This window comes from Petaurus breviceps, unplaced genomic scaffold (genome assembly GCF_028583685.1).
Source record: "Petaurus breviceps papuanus isolate PSGF00001 unplaced genomic scaffold, PetGlider_PUasm1.0 90775, whole genome shotgun sequence".
In the NCBI taxonomy this organism is placed as follows: Eukaryota; Metazoa; Chordata; class Mammalia; order Diprotodontia; family Petauridae; genus Petaurus; species Petaurus breviceps.
Window position 1 is genome coordinate 8,240,742 of NW_027187342.1, and position 17,793 is coordinate 8,258,534.

Sequence of the window (17,793 nt, forward strand, 5' to 3'; positions counted from 1 at the left end):
GACAAGCTTTTTTTCCCATTTTTAGAAGGGTCAATTTGTAGACATAGGACTGAGAACCCAAGGAAAAAGGGAGACATTCACTTAAGAGTAAACAGCAGGTCCCCCAACATGTGTGTAGTTAGTGGGAGGAGAAAGGCGGAAGGCTTGTGAGCCTTGAGGACTTCTCAAAGGAGATCAGATGTGGCTGCTTAAATTAGTTTAAAGTGAGAAATGTAATTACTATACTTGCTCAAACCAAATGTCTGAACATTGTTATAAAGTGAGGTGCAATCACAGAAAAGAAGATTACAGCTCAGCAGTTATTCCCACAAAATATCCTTTGTTCTTGGTAGTCCAGTGTTACTGATATTGTCTGACTATGTTAAGGCATGCTCTCCTGGGGATGGGGAAGAGGGTTGAAGTTCCATTAAGTTCAGGTGTATGTTTGGAATTTAATTGGTGATTTTAACTCTGCTCATCTTGGGATACTCATCATTCTATATTTATAACCAGTATGTGATGGAAGAAGGAAGAATGCATAATATACCCTGCTAAGAATATTCTAGATCAGAATAAAAGAAAAGCCTGAGCCAAAGAGTAACTGATGCTAATTTAGAGGCTTCTCTCCCATGTTAGCCATATTCTAAATTGCTGAAGGAAAAATGAGAAGGGCATTCCAGCATTTGGCTCAGATTCTTTAAACCAACCAGCAGAATGCTGTGTGTTTAGTTGTTGAAGTAAGCTGTGAGTTTATAAAAAGTGATAGACAAAGAGCCTGACTTTGAACCTGATTTCAGAGACCATGTATTTAATGGACTCTTATTAAGTGTCTATTGTACAGGAAAGCAATTAATCATTTGCACCTACTATGTGTCAGGCTACTGCAGTGGACAGTCAGGTGGGATAGCGGATAGAATGCTGGGCCTGGAGTCAGGAAGACTCATATTTCTGAGTTTAGAGCTGGCCTCAGACATTTACCAGCTGTGTGATCCTGGGCAAGTCATTTAGCCCTGTGTGCTTCAGTTTCCTCATCTGTCAAATAAGCTAGAGAAGGGAATGGCAAACTACTATCTTTACCAAGAAAATCTCAAATAGGGTCACAAAGAGTTGGACACAACTTAAAACAACTCAACAACAACAAAATGTGCCTGGCACTGTACTTGGCACCAGGGTTATAAAAACAAAAAAACCCTTGCCCTCAAGTGACTTACATTGTACTAGAAACATACAACATGTATACAATGTAAATACAAAGCTTTTTACTAAGTAAGAGAGTAATTTCAAGATAGAGTATGTACTGATAACTCAGGGGGGCTCAGGAAAGGCCTTTTTATACCATGTGGGATATATGTCATCACACACAGTGTACTGTGTATAGATAAGTGATAAGAGAAGATCGTGCATCTGACCATCCCCCACTGGACAAAAATACAAAATGAGGTAGGAGGCAAGAAGATGCTCCCTCGAATGGAAGGAGTGATGGACCTTTGCCCTCATTGATCTCCTTTGAGCTGCTAGAGCACTTAGTCTCTACTTTGGTGCTTCAGGAGTTCCATTGATGCATAGTAAACCCTCTACTAAGAAATAATGTCTTTAAAGTGCTTGTCAAACTTTGAAGTGCTGTATAAATATCAGTTTATTGCTACTGCTACATTATGCAAATTATAGCTCCTCCCTAGGTTGGCAGTCTTCTAGATTTACTGTGGCTAAAAGGTTAATCACTTTGCAGCTAAAGCCCCACTCTCCCCTGGGCAAGACTAGTCCTCTGCTGACAAGAAATCTTCTTGTTGTTGGGTAATTTCAGTCATGTATGACTCTGTGATCCCATTTGGGGTTTTCTTGGCAAAGATGCTGGGGTGGTTTTCCATTTCCTTTTCCAGCTCATTTTATACATGAGGAAACTGAGGCAAACAGGGTTCGGTGACTTATCCAGGGTCACACAGCTAGTAAGTGTCTGAAGCCAGATTTGAACGCGTCAGGTCTTTCTTACTTCAGGCCTGTGGCTCTATCCACTGAGACACCTAGCTGCCCTGCTGACAAAAGTACATTTATACTTGAAGCCTTTATAACTTGGTGGAAGATCGGACTGTTGGCACAACTTTCAAAAACCCAGGGTACCCTCCTCCTTGCTGTGTTTAGCACTGAAACATGCTAATATAGAGTAGTACATTTGTTTCATCATTTGTACATCACCTTAGGTTTAATGATTTATCAGGTTAGTCTTGCCTCTTTGGATTAGCAAACTCCTTGAGGGTGGGGACATCTTACATGTGTACTTTATGTCCTCTACAGTCTGGATTATCATAGTCCTGGGCTTGTGATGATCTAGGGAGGAAGTTGGGGACCTGATAATGGGAGCTAGTGAGTGTTTCTATGTGATAAGAATTAAACTGTCTATTGGTATCAAAGAAAACCATCATTTCATTTCAGTCTTTATAGATACTGGGGGGGAGGGTGAGGGGGAAGTAGAAAAACTTGGCTAAAGAAATATGAATGTGAATTTTGTAGTTTAATTAGCCTGCTGCACTCTCTATATACATATATCTGTATAAATATATGTGATTGAAATTTTATTATATATAACATGTATGTGCATATATAATAGCTAACAATATAATATTTTAAGGTTTATAACCTATTTTATGTATTTTATCTCACTTGATCATGTGTAGTGTCTATAAGAATATATGTATATATCTATAGCTATAAATCAGTCATCTTATAGCTTCAAAAAATTAGAGGCACTTATTCTTATTACTAATAGTTGAGGAAAATAATTTGTTGCTGCTTGCAACAGACTTGAGGTAGCCAGACTAGTAAGAAAGTTGTTTTAATCAGATCATAAGAATCACTGTAAGTGCTTATCTGCCTAGGGCATTGTGGCAAGCATGATACAAAGCAAATTACACTTGATTTGGACCCTTGAGAAGGTTTTAGATTAATAAGAAGATTATTAGATTGAATTTTTTTTTGCTGTTTGTTTGTTTGTTTTAGGGGGGTTCTTTTGTTTTGTTTTAAGGCAATTGGGGATTAAGTGACTTGCCCAGTGTAACACAGCTAGAAAGTATCTGAGGCCAGATTTGAAGTTAGGTCCTCCTGACTCCAGGGCCAGTGCTCCATCCACTGCACCTACATTGAAATGTTAAAGCTCAGATTTTCTCAATGTTTGGAGCTCTTTCTTGAGTATTTAAAAGAGCTAACTTGCAGATTAGGAAGTCCCAATTATCTTTCTAATTAGTCTCTTTTTGGAAACAGGCCTTTATTATAACTTCTTTAAGGTTTTCAAATGGACAAGGTTTTGAGGAAAACTTTTTAAGGTCTTCAAATGGCAGTAACTGCCAGGTTTTTTCACAGCAAATTCTGGAAAACAGACATTTTAGGGTTCAGTTTGGGCAGTGTGTGAACAGTGGAAGTCAATCTTTGCAGTTGGCTCTTGCATTAAGTAAATCAGGTATTTTGAATATACTCCTACCTGGAGTAGGCACTGTTCAAATAACTTAACTTCTCTTTGGCATAGGAGTGCACTCCAGGAAGATGGTGGCTTCTTACTTCATTTCCTTGGTCTACCAAGTCTGAGATTCATTGTCCAGCCCTCCCTGATTCATTCCATTCTTTTTTAATTAGCAGTAAATCTACTCTTTGGGAAACTTTGCATGAAGGAAAACTGAGTTAACTCTTGTCTCCTTGAAGTGTTTGTACCATGTCCATTAATTTTAATATTCATTTCTTAACTGATGTAGTGGCAGATACCTATAATATAATCAATCTCTGCTACCGAGGGAGATTGAGGCTAGTGGATCCCTTGAGCTCAGGATTTCTGAACTATAGTAGCACTAATACCAATAGGTGTCCAAATTCAATCAACCAAAAAACCCTCATTAAGCACTGGCCACATTGCTAGGCACTATGCTAAATGCGGGGGACACAAAGAAAGGCAAAAGAAGTCTCTGCTTTTACAGTCTGTAGAGAAGCATTAGTCAGGATATATTGCGGGTAAGCTCCGAGGGAAGCCCTTAACATTAAGAGGGTTTGGGGAAGGCTTCTTGTAGAAAGTCAGGTTTAAGTTGGGACTTTTAAGGAAGTCAGTAGGTAGAGATGAGGAGGAAGAGTGTTCCAGGCATGGGGAGCAGCCAGTGAAATAGAAGAAGTTGGGAGATGGAGGGTCTTGTGTAGGGAACAGTAAGTGGGCCGATGTCACTGGATCACAGAGTTTGAAGTAAGTGCCACTAAGTTTATCACCAGTATGACTGAGTCCCTCCTCCTCCCAAAAAAGGACTTCTCTTCCATCCTGAGTGAGACCTCAAAAAATTAATATTTATTTCCCAAATTCTTGAGTATTTTTTCTGGAATGCCTTCAAGTGCTATTCATTTGTTCTGTAATTTTGTTGTTTTAAATAAAAGGTGTTTGCTTATCTTTTAGGCAGTGGGGAGCCATTAAATTAAGTAGAAGAGTAACTTATGCAGATCTCCTGTGTCTTAGGAAGATTATTTTGTCAGCTGTGTGAAGTCTGGAGGTGAGAGACCTAGAGGCAGAGATACCAAATTAAGAAGCTCTTTTAATAGTTGAAGTGAGACTGATGAAGACCAGAAGTAGAATTGGTGGCAGCAGCATGAGGGACTTAAGGGAAGGGATAAAACTTATATTAACAGAGAAGAAAGCCATTCCAATAACTTAGGGTTTCAATTAAAATTTTTAAATGTTATTAAAAGGATACTGTGCTAGCTGCTGGGGATACAATGACAAGACTGAAACTGTCCTTGCCTCCAAGAAACTTACACTCTACAGAGAAGCTTACTTGATTGAGAATATGGGGTCACCATAGACTGGGAACATAGCCAAACTAAGGATTCAAGCCTCATTTATCTTTTTTCTTTTCCTTTAAAATAATTCTTGAAAAAAATTATTAGTAATTTAGTAATCATAAACAAGCCTTCAAATGTATGAACAAAAATAAAATAATGAGGCATGCCATTGTAAACACTAAAATAAAAATTAAAAATTACTTTTCTTTTTTATTTGTTAATTTTTTTCTAATTTTATTTTTAATTAAAATTTCTAATTTTATTGTTCCCATCTTCCTCTCCTGCTAGCCCTGATCTTTAGCAATGCCTCTTTAAAATTATTACCAATATCTTTTATTTTTATATTACTTTCATCTCTAAATATACTCTTCTCCACAGAACAATCCTCTATAGTAAAGAATCAAAAGAGAAGAGGGGAAAAGCTATTCAGCAAAACTAATAATTGTGTCAACCTCTTCTGACCACACACATACACATACACACTGTTCTGCTCCAATAGTCCTCCCCCTCTTTGTCTCTTCCCTTCCCACCACCACTTTGATGATCAAGATGCATTTTCTCATTTCTTTTCTCTGAGACACTTCTGTCATTATTATACAATTCCTATACATTTTCTCATGCTTTGCTGTATTCTTTGTAGTCATTTGTTATGGCACACTAGTATTCCATTACCTTCATGTACCACAATTTGTTTACCCATTTCTCCTCTGCCCCCACTCAATTGGCATCCTCTTTGTTTCCAGTTTTCTTCAGCAGTGCCTCTTCATTTTCCTATTTTCTCTCTTCATCCTCCTTCCTATTCTCTTCCTGCTCCCACTCAGTCACCGACTGTTCTCATCCATTCTAAAATCCTCCTCATTTTTCTGCTTCCCACCTTTTTAACTGCTACTTCCTTTTCTCATCCCACTTCTTCCTTTCCTCCGTCCAACTTCAGGTCTTCCTGCTCATTCTTCCTCACCCTCACAAATCTCCTTCCTTTCTTCTTTATTCTCCCAAGTTAATTACTAAAAATATTGAGGTGGGCAGGAAAGCGGTTGACCATTAAGTGAAATTACAGTGTCTTCTTTAGAAAAGTCTGTCACTTTCAAAGTGATCATGTGCTTTGTGTACTTCCTGAGGTTTCTCTTACCCAGGAGAATTGAACCTTAAAGGAATGTTTTTTAACCAAGCTGTAGTTTGCCTTTCTCCTCGCCAAGGACAACCCCTCTACATGTACCCTTGGTCCCATCCCTCCCTTTCTCTACCACCTGACTCCATCATTCTGTTCTCTAGTTTTCACTCTCTATCTATTCATTGGCTCATTCCTTGCTGCCTATAAACATTCCCAAATGTCCTCCATTCTTTTTTTGCTTTTTGGAGGGGGGAAGGCAGGGGTTAGGGTTAAGTGACTTGTCCAAGGTAACACAGCTAGTAAGTGTTAAGTGTCTGAGGCCAGATTAGAACTTAGTTCCTCCTGATTTTTGAGCTCAGTGCTCTATTCACTGCACCACCTAGCCGCCCCATGTCCTCCAGTCTTGAAAAAAAATCTCATTAGACTAGACCATATCTATTATTTCTTATTCTATTCCTCTCTTCCCCTGCTCATCTAAATTCCTTGAAAAATCTATAGGTATGCCTACTTCCACTCTTTAAAAAAAAATTATTTGTACATTGCCTAAATTTCTCTTACCCCTTCCCCTTGAGCTATCTCATATAACAAAGAACGCTAAAAATGAATAAATAAAAAGAGAAAGAAGAGGAAAAAGATAAGCAAAACTAATACATTGAAAAAATCTGAAATTATATAAGTTACACACCTATGAACTCTTATCTCTGCAAAACAATGGAAACAAAGCAAAACAGCTCTCATCTTTGTATATTTCTTTTTTGGGGCCAACCTTATGCTTTATAATTTTGAAACATTCATTTCAGTTGTTTTGTGGTAGTTTTTTTCATTTACATTGTTATATTCATTGTGTACAGTGTTTTCTTGGCTCTGCTCACTTCATTTTGCATCAGTTCACATAAGTCTTTTCTTGATAAAGTGTTTTTCGTATTTATTGTTTCTTAGTAATATTCCATTACATCCTTGTGTCAGAATTTGTGTAGCTATTTCCCAGTTGATGCTCATCTACTTTGTTTCCAATTCTTTTTTTATGACAGTAAGTGTGGCTATACAAATATTTTATTACATATGGAGCCCTTCTTTTTAACCATGACCTCCTTGGTGTATATGCCTTCAGTCAAATCTCTGGCTAAAGCTTTGGGCACATTTGTCACTTTATTTGCATAATTCCAATTTACTTTCCAGATTGGTTATAGGAGTTTGTAGTCTATTCACACCAATTCCTTCATTTGCCTGTCATTTCATAGTCTCTCTAAGATGGACTATTCTTGATTTTTGTCATCATTGCTGATTTGCATTTATCTTATTAATCACATGGAGCATTCCTTCACATGATATTAATAGTTTGCAGTTTTTCTTTTGAGAACTGTTTTCATATCCTCTTGTAGCTCCAATGCAATATTCATGGTGCCCACAGTCACTATAAATATACCTGCATGGCGCTCAATAACAAAATATAACAGACTCTGTATAGAAGACAGAGGCAAAACATTTGTTCAGAAAACTGAATCCCAAAACCAGTAAGCCCATTCCATCATAGTAGCAAAGAAGTTAATAAGCCACAGCAGCACAGAGAGCCACAGCATCCTTTAGCCTTCCCACAAACCAACACAAGACTAATATTTACTCACAAGCCTAACTGTCTGCTTGTCTGCAGTCCTCTCTCCTCCCACCATCTACCTGTTCTGACTCCCAGCTTCCTGTGGGCTCTGCTCCACACTTCAACAAACTCCTCCCACCACAGGCTCCATGTGGTTACATTCAGCCTATTAGGGGGCAGAGTTTATTTTCAAAGCAGGGAAGGTCTTCAAATTCCCTTAGGCTTATTAAGGGGCAGGGAAGATCTTCAAATTCCCTTACCATTCCACCTTGACTACTTATCTTTGGAGAAATGACTTTATGGCCTTATTTACATATATTTATAAGTTGTCTCTATATCTTCGATACAAAACCCTTTTCAAAGAAATTTGATGCAGAGAAAACATAGGTTAATCGTAGGTTAATAGGTTAAGCCTAGGTTTGTGCAGAAGTTTTTCAATTTTATATAATCAAAATTAGCTCTTTTATCTCTCCTTTTATAAACCATGAAAAATATGAGTGAGGAGCACCTAGATGGTAAAATGGATAGAACATTGGTATCAGGAAGACCAGAGGCTACATCTGGCTTCAGACATTTGCTAATTATGTGACCCTAGGCAAGTCACTTAACGTCTGTCTGCCTCAGTTTTCTTAGATGTAAAATGGGGATAAGAATAGCACTTGGAGGGTTACTGTTATAAGGATCAGATGATATAATATTGTAAAGTGTTTAGCATAGTACCTGGGATACATAGAATCCTTACTTACATACATAGCTTCATAAATTCTTGTTTCCTCCTTGATCTCATCATTGAAGTGGAACTGCTCTTTCTAGAATTATCAAATCTACAGATTCCCAAATGTAATGGCTATTTGGAGATTCTCATCCTTCTTGACTTTTCTGCATACCTGCGTTAACACTCCTTTTCAACCTCTCCAGTGCTTTGTCCTGGGTTCTCTTCTTTTTTTTCTCCAGGGGCTTTCTCACTTGGTAATCTCATAAACTCCTGTGGATTCAACTATCATCTCCATGCACATGATTCCTAGAACTATATAACTTGCTCTAGCTTTTCTCCTGAGCTCTAGTTTCAAATCACCGACTTCTGTTGTTGTTGAGTCATTTTAGTCATGTTCAACTCTTCGTGACTCCTTTGGTGTTTTCTTGGCAAAGTTGCTGGAGTGGTTTGCCATTTCCTTCTCCAACTCATTTTATAGATGAGGAGCTGAGGCTAATAGGGTTAAGTGACTTGCCCAAGGTCTCATAGCTAGGTAAATGTCTGAGGCTGGATTTGAACTCATGAAGATGAGTCTTCCTGATTCCAAGTCCAGTGCTCTAAACATTGTACCACCTAGTTGCATCCCCTCAGACTCCTCACCCCCCAAAATCGCCACCTGTCTTTTGTACATCTCAAACACAATATGTACAGAACAAGATTCATTATCTTTCCCCTAAAACTCACCACTTGTGTGAATTACCCAGGTTTTTTTTAGGGGTTCTGCCATATTGCCAGTCACATACGTTTATAGTCTCAAGGGCATCTTTAACTCCTCACTTTCACTCACCTCCCCCCACCTCCCATATACCATCAGTTGTCCAATCGTAACTCTTCTCTCTCTATAATATCTCAGTGCTCGAAGTCACCTCCCTGGTACAGGCCCTTATCACTTCATGTCTGGGCTCTTGTGATACTCTTCAGATTGGTCTATGTACGCCAAATCTTTCCTCACTCCAAACCAACCTTCACTTGGGTGTCAAAATGATTTTCCTAAAGTGTAGGTCTGACTGTCACTTCTCAAATCAGTTCTCTCCATTGCTAGGATCGAACAGAAAGGCATCTGTTTCTTTTTCAAAGTCCTTCACGATTTACTCATTACTCCTTTCTGCATACTCTGCAATCGACCTAATGCCATTCCCTCTAAGGTTACTTTCCTTCTCTCTGTATTTATTTTGTATGTTCTAATTTGTATATGTTTTCTCCTTGATTGAAATAATAAGATTCTTGAAGTCAGGGACTTTTTTTCATCTCCAGTGCTTGTCACAGTATCTGGCATATATAGTAAGCACTTAATAAATGGTTGGTTTATTGATAATTTCTGCTGTCCTGAAGACCCATAATCTTGCTTTTTGAAAAATGAGCCTGAGTCTTCCTGTTGGGAGAGAGCTATCAACCTTTATTCTATTCTGATAGGTCTACATTCTGTATAGCCCTGACTCCAGCCTGGCAATGCATAGACTATAAACCTTTAAAACACAGATTACCATGAGCAAAGCCTTCATCCACACTCATTGCTAGGGTGGCTAAAATGTACAAGACTTTGCCTGACCCCAAGAGAATATAACATAACAAAGGTAGACGGTCCACTTAAATGCATATACAATGTACTTGGAAAGGAAGACTGGGATAGGAAACAATGTGATGCAATGAAAAGAATGCTAGATTTGGGGTCAGGACCTTGGTTCTAAACCCAGCAATACCAGTGTGACAACGGGCCAACCACTTATTTTTTCCAGTTGCTAGTGCCTTTATAAAAAATTAGGGGGGAAAAAATCACATTTTTTACCCTAATTTTGTTCTTAGTCTTTAACATACATTTTTTAAGCAAAAAGATCTTGTGTTCTTATTTAAAAAATTAATTTGGCATATGGCAGACCTCCTTGAGCTATCTTTAGTTGATTGTGGGCTACAAGTGATTAAGAATACATCTGTACTTCTTACCAGTGCATACTTCTATGGGATATACTCTGAGGCAGGCCCAAATAAAAGTGTAGTTTTAACCTGGCATCCAAGATTTAAATTTCATGGACACAAAGCACAAATGTGCCTCTTTCTCCTTCCCCTCCTTCCTCTCCAAGGGTTGAAGTTTATTTGATTGCTCAGGTGAATGAGTTACCTGTTTTAGGCTGCCACGATGCGTGGAAAGATTATGTTGCTCCACTTGGAACAATAAGCGAGAGTTTTAATTACTTGAGATTTTTCTGCCCTTGTTTTTTGTTTCCAAAGTTTTTGGATGTGTAAAATTCTTCACTTCTGGAACACTTGTCTTTGCTGTTTGGCAAAATACTGTCATTCATTTCAGAATTGTGCAGAGAATATTGAACCCCCTCTGTCTTCCCCACTCCCACCCATATCAACAGAAAGAAATTTTAGGGAACAGCCTTTTGGGTTTCTCACCTCCTTGCTAGATCTTCTAGGGGCCTGTCTTACCTGAATAAGTTGCCATTTTCTCTTTCAGATAACGAAGGTAGTTTCTTACAACTGGTATAATTATGTTTGAAGTAATATTAAATTAATCAAATATTAAGTGCTTTCTATGTGCCAGGCATTATGCTAGGTGCTAGGAATCCAGTGACAAAAGTCCTTGCCCTCAAGGAGTATATATTCTGTTGGGAGAGACAGCAAGTGAAATATTGCTTTATTGGCATAATAGGTGTCAAACTAATTTTTCATGAAGGCACTAGCAACTGGAAAGGTTTCCTGCAAAAAATGGTGCTTGAGCTGAGCTATAAACAAAATTAGGATTATATGTGAGGGATGGGAGGGTAGTCATTACAAAGGTAAAGGAAAAAGCCAGTTGGGTTGGACTACAGAATTTATCAATGGGAATGGGGGGAAAGGTATAATAAGGCTGGAAAAGGCACATGGATGGCCAGGACTTTAAATGCCAAACAGAAGTTAGCATGTAATATTTAAACTTTTGGCCTTGCCTCCACTTTTTTACCCCCTTTCTTTGTTATTCTTGTCAACATTTTTTTTAAAGGCCAGAAACTTCAACAATTTTTTTAAAAAGTCAAACCAAAAACAAATTATGTACTAGTAAGTAAAGATACCCATAATTCAGTAGACAAAGGTGGTATAGGGCACCAAGAAGAGTGGCGTATAGTCCCTCCCCTCTTATAACCTAGTTGGGAAGACATGACTAAACAAAACCACATATGAACAGTTAATTGAGAATTAGTTAGAGTTTTTGTGACTTGGTGATATCCAGGAGGCGCCGTTGAGCTGCTTGGGTTGGTTGGGTCCTTGTCTCTCTCATCTTCTCACTATGTAACCAGTCCATTTCCTTTTCTTGTCATTCATGGTCTTGATGTCTCTTAGGATGTCATATACAAGTTATTTCTGTTAAAATGCTATAGGTGACCTAAAATATATGTAAATATAAATAGAGATAAAATAGCTAACATTTATATAGCACTTCCTCTAAGCCAGGTACTCTGCTAAGTGTTTTACAGTCATTCTCATTTGATCTTCACAACAACCCTGGGAGGTAGGTGCTATTATTATCCCCATTTTGTAGGTGACAAAACTGAGGTAAACAGAGGTTAAGTGATTTGCTCTAGGTCACACAACTAATGTGTATCTTGAGGTCAGGTTTGAATTCGGATAGGCGTGACACTCAATCCAATATGCTACCTAGCTGCCCCAATAAAAATAAGGTAATCAGCATTTATTAAGTGCCTGTTATGCAGCATTGGAACTCTGGGCTGGGGCTATGAGGATAGAGTACCATTTCCTGTTTGTTTGTGGGGTTTTTTTGCTTTTTGGAGAGCAATTGGGGTTAAGTGACTTGCCCAAGGTCACATGGCTAGTTTTTGTATTAAGTGTTTGAGGCTGGATTTGAACTCGGGTCCTCCTGACTCCAGGGCCAGTACTCTATTCACTGTGCCACCTCGCCGCTCTGTTCTTAAAGAGCTTTCTGTTGGCTTAAGAAAATAAAGATAAATATTGGTGCTACTTATGTCTAGTGTTCCTCTTTCTGTTGCTTATTTGTCATTCAATTCTTTTGAGAATAGACTAGAGTTTTCCATACTCATAATCATACAGCATCTTGGGGAAGAATACTGATGTCAAAGAGATGGGCTTTTGAAGCATTGAAGAGTTTGGGGTCATTCAGTACTTCATAAGAAGTTTTCCAACAGTGGTGCTGCTCATTCTCCTATAATAAGTCATTATCATAGCATATAGCATTATCATAACATATAGCATATGTTGATTTTGGAGTTGGTGACCTGGCTTCAGTGATCTTGAGAAAGTTACTTCCTGTCTTTGGGCCTCAGTTTCCTCAGTATTGGACTAGGTAATCCCAGCTCTAAATCTACAAATCAATGAGCCAATGAACCATTTGCAAACATATGTCCAAGATATAGGAAAGCTGGAAAACAGGAACTATGTAGCACAAACAAATTAAAATAGTCCATTTACACTGATTCTTAACTACCAAGAAATAATAGCACTGGCTTAAGATCCCAGTTTGGGCGGCTTTTTTTGCCTCCCTATTTTTTCCTTTGTATTGTTACGTAGTAGGAGTCATAGAGTCAATACAAAATGACTCTGAGTTCAGGGGAAGCGAGAGAATGAACACTGTGAACTCTGAAAGAAAAGACTGGCAAAAGATAGGCTAGGCATCGAGCCTTACAAGATATCTAGGAGAAAGCTCACCTTCATATACAGAAAAATCTCCATTTCCATTGGGTTTTGTTTACCAGACTCCAGAGGGGAAAAACTACCTTTCCCCCTTCTCCACAAAAACCTAAATAGAGAACAGTTGAATGTCTGTTCTAAAGTATCATACAAATGATGTTATGAAAATTTTTAGAAATTTGCATATTCTTTGATCTGAATCAGCACAGAAAGAAAATTATTTAAAGTTGAAATCCCATGGCAGCTTTGAATAAGATTTTTTCCTAGCTGTGCCTTGTGTCCAACACCAACCAGGTTCCCTGTTTGTTGTTAGAAGGTAGCCATGTATAGGATATTGGTCACCCCTCCCTTACCTACATTGCAACCGGCAGACATCCTATATTAAGTGCCAAGTATTAGAAGATTATTTTTAAAGCAAATCAATTAGGGATATTAACTTTCTGTGCTTAGAGGAAAAAGTAACAATTTCCCTGCAATTCTCTTGATCCTTCCTTTCCACTTTAAAACTATCAGCCATCATGAAAACCCAGGAAGGCAGTGTGGTATAATAGAAAAAAGCCTGCATCCAGAGTCAGAGGATCTGGGTTCAAATTCTAGGTCTGTGTAACCTTGGACAGTTCTCATCATCTCTCTGGGCTATAATTTCCTCATTGTAAACTCTTTCAGCTCCTAATTTATGATCCAGTGATGACCTCATTTAACTCCCAAACTGTGAGGGTTAAGAATGTAAGTAGGCCTAGCAATCTTCTTCATTTTGGAGGGGAGAAGGCAGGGCAGTTGGGGTTAAGTGACTTGCCCAAGGTCATACAGCTGGTAAATGTTAAGTGTCTGAGGCCGAATTTGATCTCAGATCCTCCTCACTCAAGGGCGGATGCTCTACTCGCTGCTCCACCTAGCTGCCCCCTAGAAGTCTTCTTGATATCCAAATGTTTCCTTTTTCTCCCCCAGCTATTGCATAGGCGCCCTGGGTAAGAGGTAGCACTTCTGGTTTCAGGTCCCCTACCCAGGAAATCTCTCAGCTAGCATTTATTAAGCGCTTACTATGTGCCAGAGTCTAAGGGCAGCTAAGCAGTGTAATGGATAGAGCACTGAGCCTAGAGTCAGGAAGCTCTGAGTTCATTTGGGGCCTCAGGCAGTATCTATGAGCTATATGACCCTGGGTTAGTCACTTAACCTCTAATTGCCCCTCATTTATAAAAAATGGGGACATGCTAGAGAAGGAAACGGAAAACTATTCTAGTATCTTTGCCAAGAAAATCCCATGGACTTGTCTATCGGGTAAGGAAGAATCAGACACAACTGAAAAACAAATGTCCAGAGACTGCTAAGTCACTGCCTGTCTAGTCTGTACGTTTTAGAAGCCCAGAATCTAATAGGGGAGACAACAACAAATGGCCCTGTAGAAAGGTAGAAAGGATTGAGGGGTAGGGAAGGTGCTAAGATTTAGGAAGACCAGGAAAGGAAACTTGATCTCCAGTCATTTAATTCATTGTAATAACTTGTCATTCCAAAATTTTTTTAATTGCTTTTATTATGATTTTACATGTAATCTGAAATCAGAAGAACTGGCCAAAATTTCTGCTAAGCCAAGAACACTGGCTTTATATGTAGCTTCAATACCTTGTTACTCTATCTAGAGGAAATGCCTTCAACTTCTATTTGGTTGTTCAGTCATGTTCTAATATTTTAAAGAATACTAGAGACAACAGCCAACATTTTAGGAGGTAACTTGCATGTGGCACCCAAGACTGGGGGGAGGGGCAAAGCATTGTTTTGTTTTCCAATCCTAGAAAGGTGTCACTAGTATCAGTAAGCAGCTAAAGAGGTGGGCAGCATATTGGATAGAATTCTGGACCTGAAGTCAAGATCTGAATTCAGATTTGCCTCCCACACTTACTAGCTGTGTGACCCTGGGCAAGTAATTTAATCTCTGGCTGCCTCAGTGTCTTCATCTGTAAAATGGGAATAATAGCACCTATCTTCTGGTTTGTTGTGAGGCTCAAATGAAATAATATTTGTAAAGTTCTTTGCTAACCTCAAAAGCTATACTGTAGAAATACTAGCTATTATTACACCAAAGAAGTTTGAGGAAAAAACCGAAATGTCTTTGTCTTGGATTACAGGCATTATTTCCTCTTTATTAATATGCTTATTCTCTGGTACTTCTTAAATGATGCAAAACTCAGAACATATAAATTTGTTTAGGATCTTCTTGAACTTTATTTTGTCCTTTTTTCTTTATCCCCAGCAGCAGATTTTTTTTTCCTTTTTATTTTTGAAGGCAGGAATGTGAGGGGGGGATGGGAAAAAAGAATATGGATATGGTTTAAGAAAACCAAACACCAAACCCCTTTCCCCTAAGGTGCTTGTGGTTTGAAAGGGGTAGGCTGCTTCCTTGGGGCCTCAGTTTCCCAATGTGTGAATAAGGAAACTTGGAGTAGATTATTCCTAAGGTTTGTCTTTTTCAGATTTTAATTTTGTGTGATAACATACAAAAAGAGAGTCTTAAGTATTTTAAAGAAAATGTAGTGGGAGCTTTTTAAGGGTAAAATGATAGCTGTCTTTGAACAGGCTATAATATATCCTCAAGCTGCTAATTCCCTGAGAAGGGGATATGATATTGCCTGTTGGAAGCAGTGTGAGGGGATAGGGGAAGAGGAAGAGATGGAATCTCTGGGCCTGGGCCAGTTGGACTGGTGACACTGAGAAGCAGCAAAGAGCTGGGGGAGGGGGCTTTGAAGTAAAAAAGTAGATTCAGGAAGAAGGGATGAGCTGGGAGAGACTGGCAGGAAACCTGAGGAGCTGGGCCCTAGGGAACAGAACCCAGGATGTGCTAAGTGGAAATGGCTGGCTCTGTCCTGAAACTGAGAAAGGGAGGGGCTGAGTGCTTCTAATCAGTATAAAAGGCTACTCTGATGTTTCCTACTGGCAGAGCCTAGGAGAGAGTTGTTGGACCAGCTGACTGGCTGCCCAGAGAGCAGCTCTGTGTAAGGAGAAACTTCCTAAAAATGAGAGCTGTCTGAGCAGCGTGGCCTCCAGCCACAAAAGGGCTGACCCCAATTCTATGGAGAATTATGGACTGAGAACCAGAGCATAGCTCAGGCCTGGGGGTGCAAGCAAGGTATATGCTGTGTCTGGTAAGGAGACTGGAATGTCTTTGAGGACTGAGACCATTTTGAGTTTTGAGACTGTCTTCCCGCTGGTTGGGGTCAGACAGTAGGTGCTGAATATATATATATATTCTTACTGAATTGAAAAACAAGTTGGAAATACTGCTACAACCTGGGCCTAGAGCAGTAGCTCTTAACCTGAGTTCTGTGAAATTGAGAGTACAGATATTTTGAAAGTTGTATCTTAATATAATTGACTTCCTTTATATCCCTATGAATTTTATATTATATGTTTAAAAACATTATTCTGAGGTGGGGAGGGGGTCCAGAGACTTCACTTTTCTGAGAATGACAGAAAGAATAAGCTAGAGATCTCAGCTCCAGAGAAGTTTTCTTTCTGCTTGGGACAAGGACATAAGAAATGCTAATACAAAGTAGAAGTTAAGTGTATGAGAGACACAGACCAAGTGCTTTGCAAAGTTAGAAAAAAGGAAGAGGCATTTGAACTGTCATTTTAAAAGGACAGAAAGAATTCTCGAGTTGATGGGGCTCCACGTTTCATTTATCTTTAAGCGTTCTCTCTCTAGGTATTCATTATTTTTTTTTTTAGATTTTTTTTTATTAACTTGTTTAAAGTTTACTTTTAGTTTACAAGATTCAATTCCACAATTCCTTGAGTTTCACATTCTGCCCCCCCCCCACACACACACACATGGCGGCATACAGTCAAGTATAGGATCTGTAAATACTTTCACATTAGATATTAGTCAGGTTATAAAGATGGATTGCATCAGATGGAATGAAAAATGGTAAAGAGGAAATAAAACCAAACAAGAAAAGGAAAAAGTTCAGGTAGTTTGCTTCAATCTGGATTCAAACTCAGTTCTTTCTAGTTCTTTCTTTGGATGTAGACATCTCTCCATCATGAGTCTTTTGGTATTGACTCATATTACTGCATTGCTGAGAACAGTCCAGTCTATCAAAGTTGGTCATCACACATACATTGTGTCTGTAATTGTGTACAAATTTGTCTTGGTTCTACTCTTCTCACTCAGCATCAGTTCGTATAACCCTCTCCAGGTAAATATGAAGTCCATCTGCTCCTTGTTTTTTATAGCATACTAGTATTCCATAACATGCATATACCACAACTTGTTCAGCCATTCCCCAATTGATGGGCACCCCTTAATTTCCAATTCTTTGCTACCACAAAAATTGCTGCTATAAATATTTTTGTACATATGGGTCTATCTCCCACTTCTATGATCTCTTTGGGATATAACCCTAGAATTGGTATTACTGGGTCAAAGGGTATGAAATTATTTATATCCCTTTGGGCATAATTCCAGATTGCTCTCCAGAAAGGTTGGATCAGTTCACAACTCCACCAGCAATGCATTAGTGTTCCAATTTGCCCACATCCTCTCCAGCATTTATCATTTTCCTGTTTTGTCATCTTAGCCAATCTGACTGGTGAGATGTGGTACCTCAGAGTTGTTTTGATTTGCATTTCTTTAATCAATAGTGAATTAGAGCATTTCTTCATGTGCTTATAGATATCTTTAATTTCTTTCTCTGAAACTGCCTGTTCATATCCTTTGACCATTTATCAATTGGGGAATGACTTGTATTCTTATAGATTTGACTCAGTTCTCTGTATATTTTAGAAATGAGTCCTTTATCAGAGACATAGGTTGTAAAAATTCTTTCCCAATTTCCCACCTCCCTCTTAATCTTGGTTACATTGGCTTTGCTTGTACAGAAGCTTTTCAATTTAATGTAATCAAAATTACCCATT

At 38.7% G+C, this 17,793-nt stretch overlaps 1 protein-coding gene across 2 annotated transcripts in view; it reads left to right on the forward strand.

Annotated features, from left to right (window-relative positions):
- SPRED2 (sprouty related EVH1 domain containing 2) overlaps window positions 1–17,793 on the forward strand; it is a 182,203-nt gene that overhangs the window by 47,101 nt on the left and 117,309 nt on the right. The gene's annotated exons all lie outside the window — the stretch shown is intronic.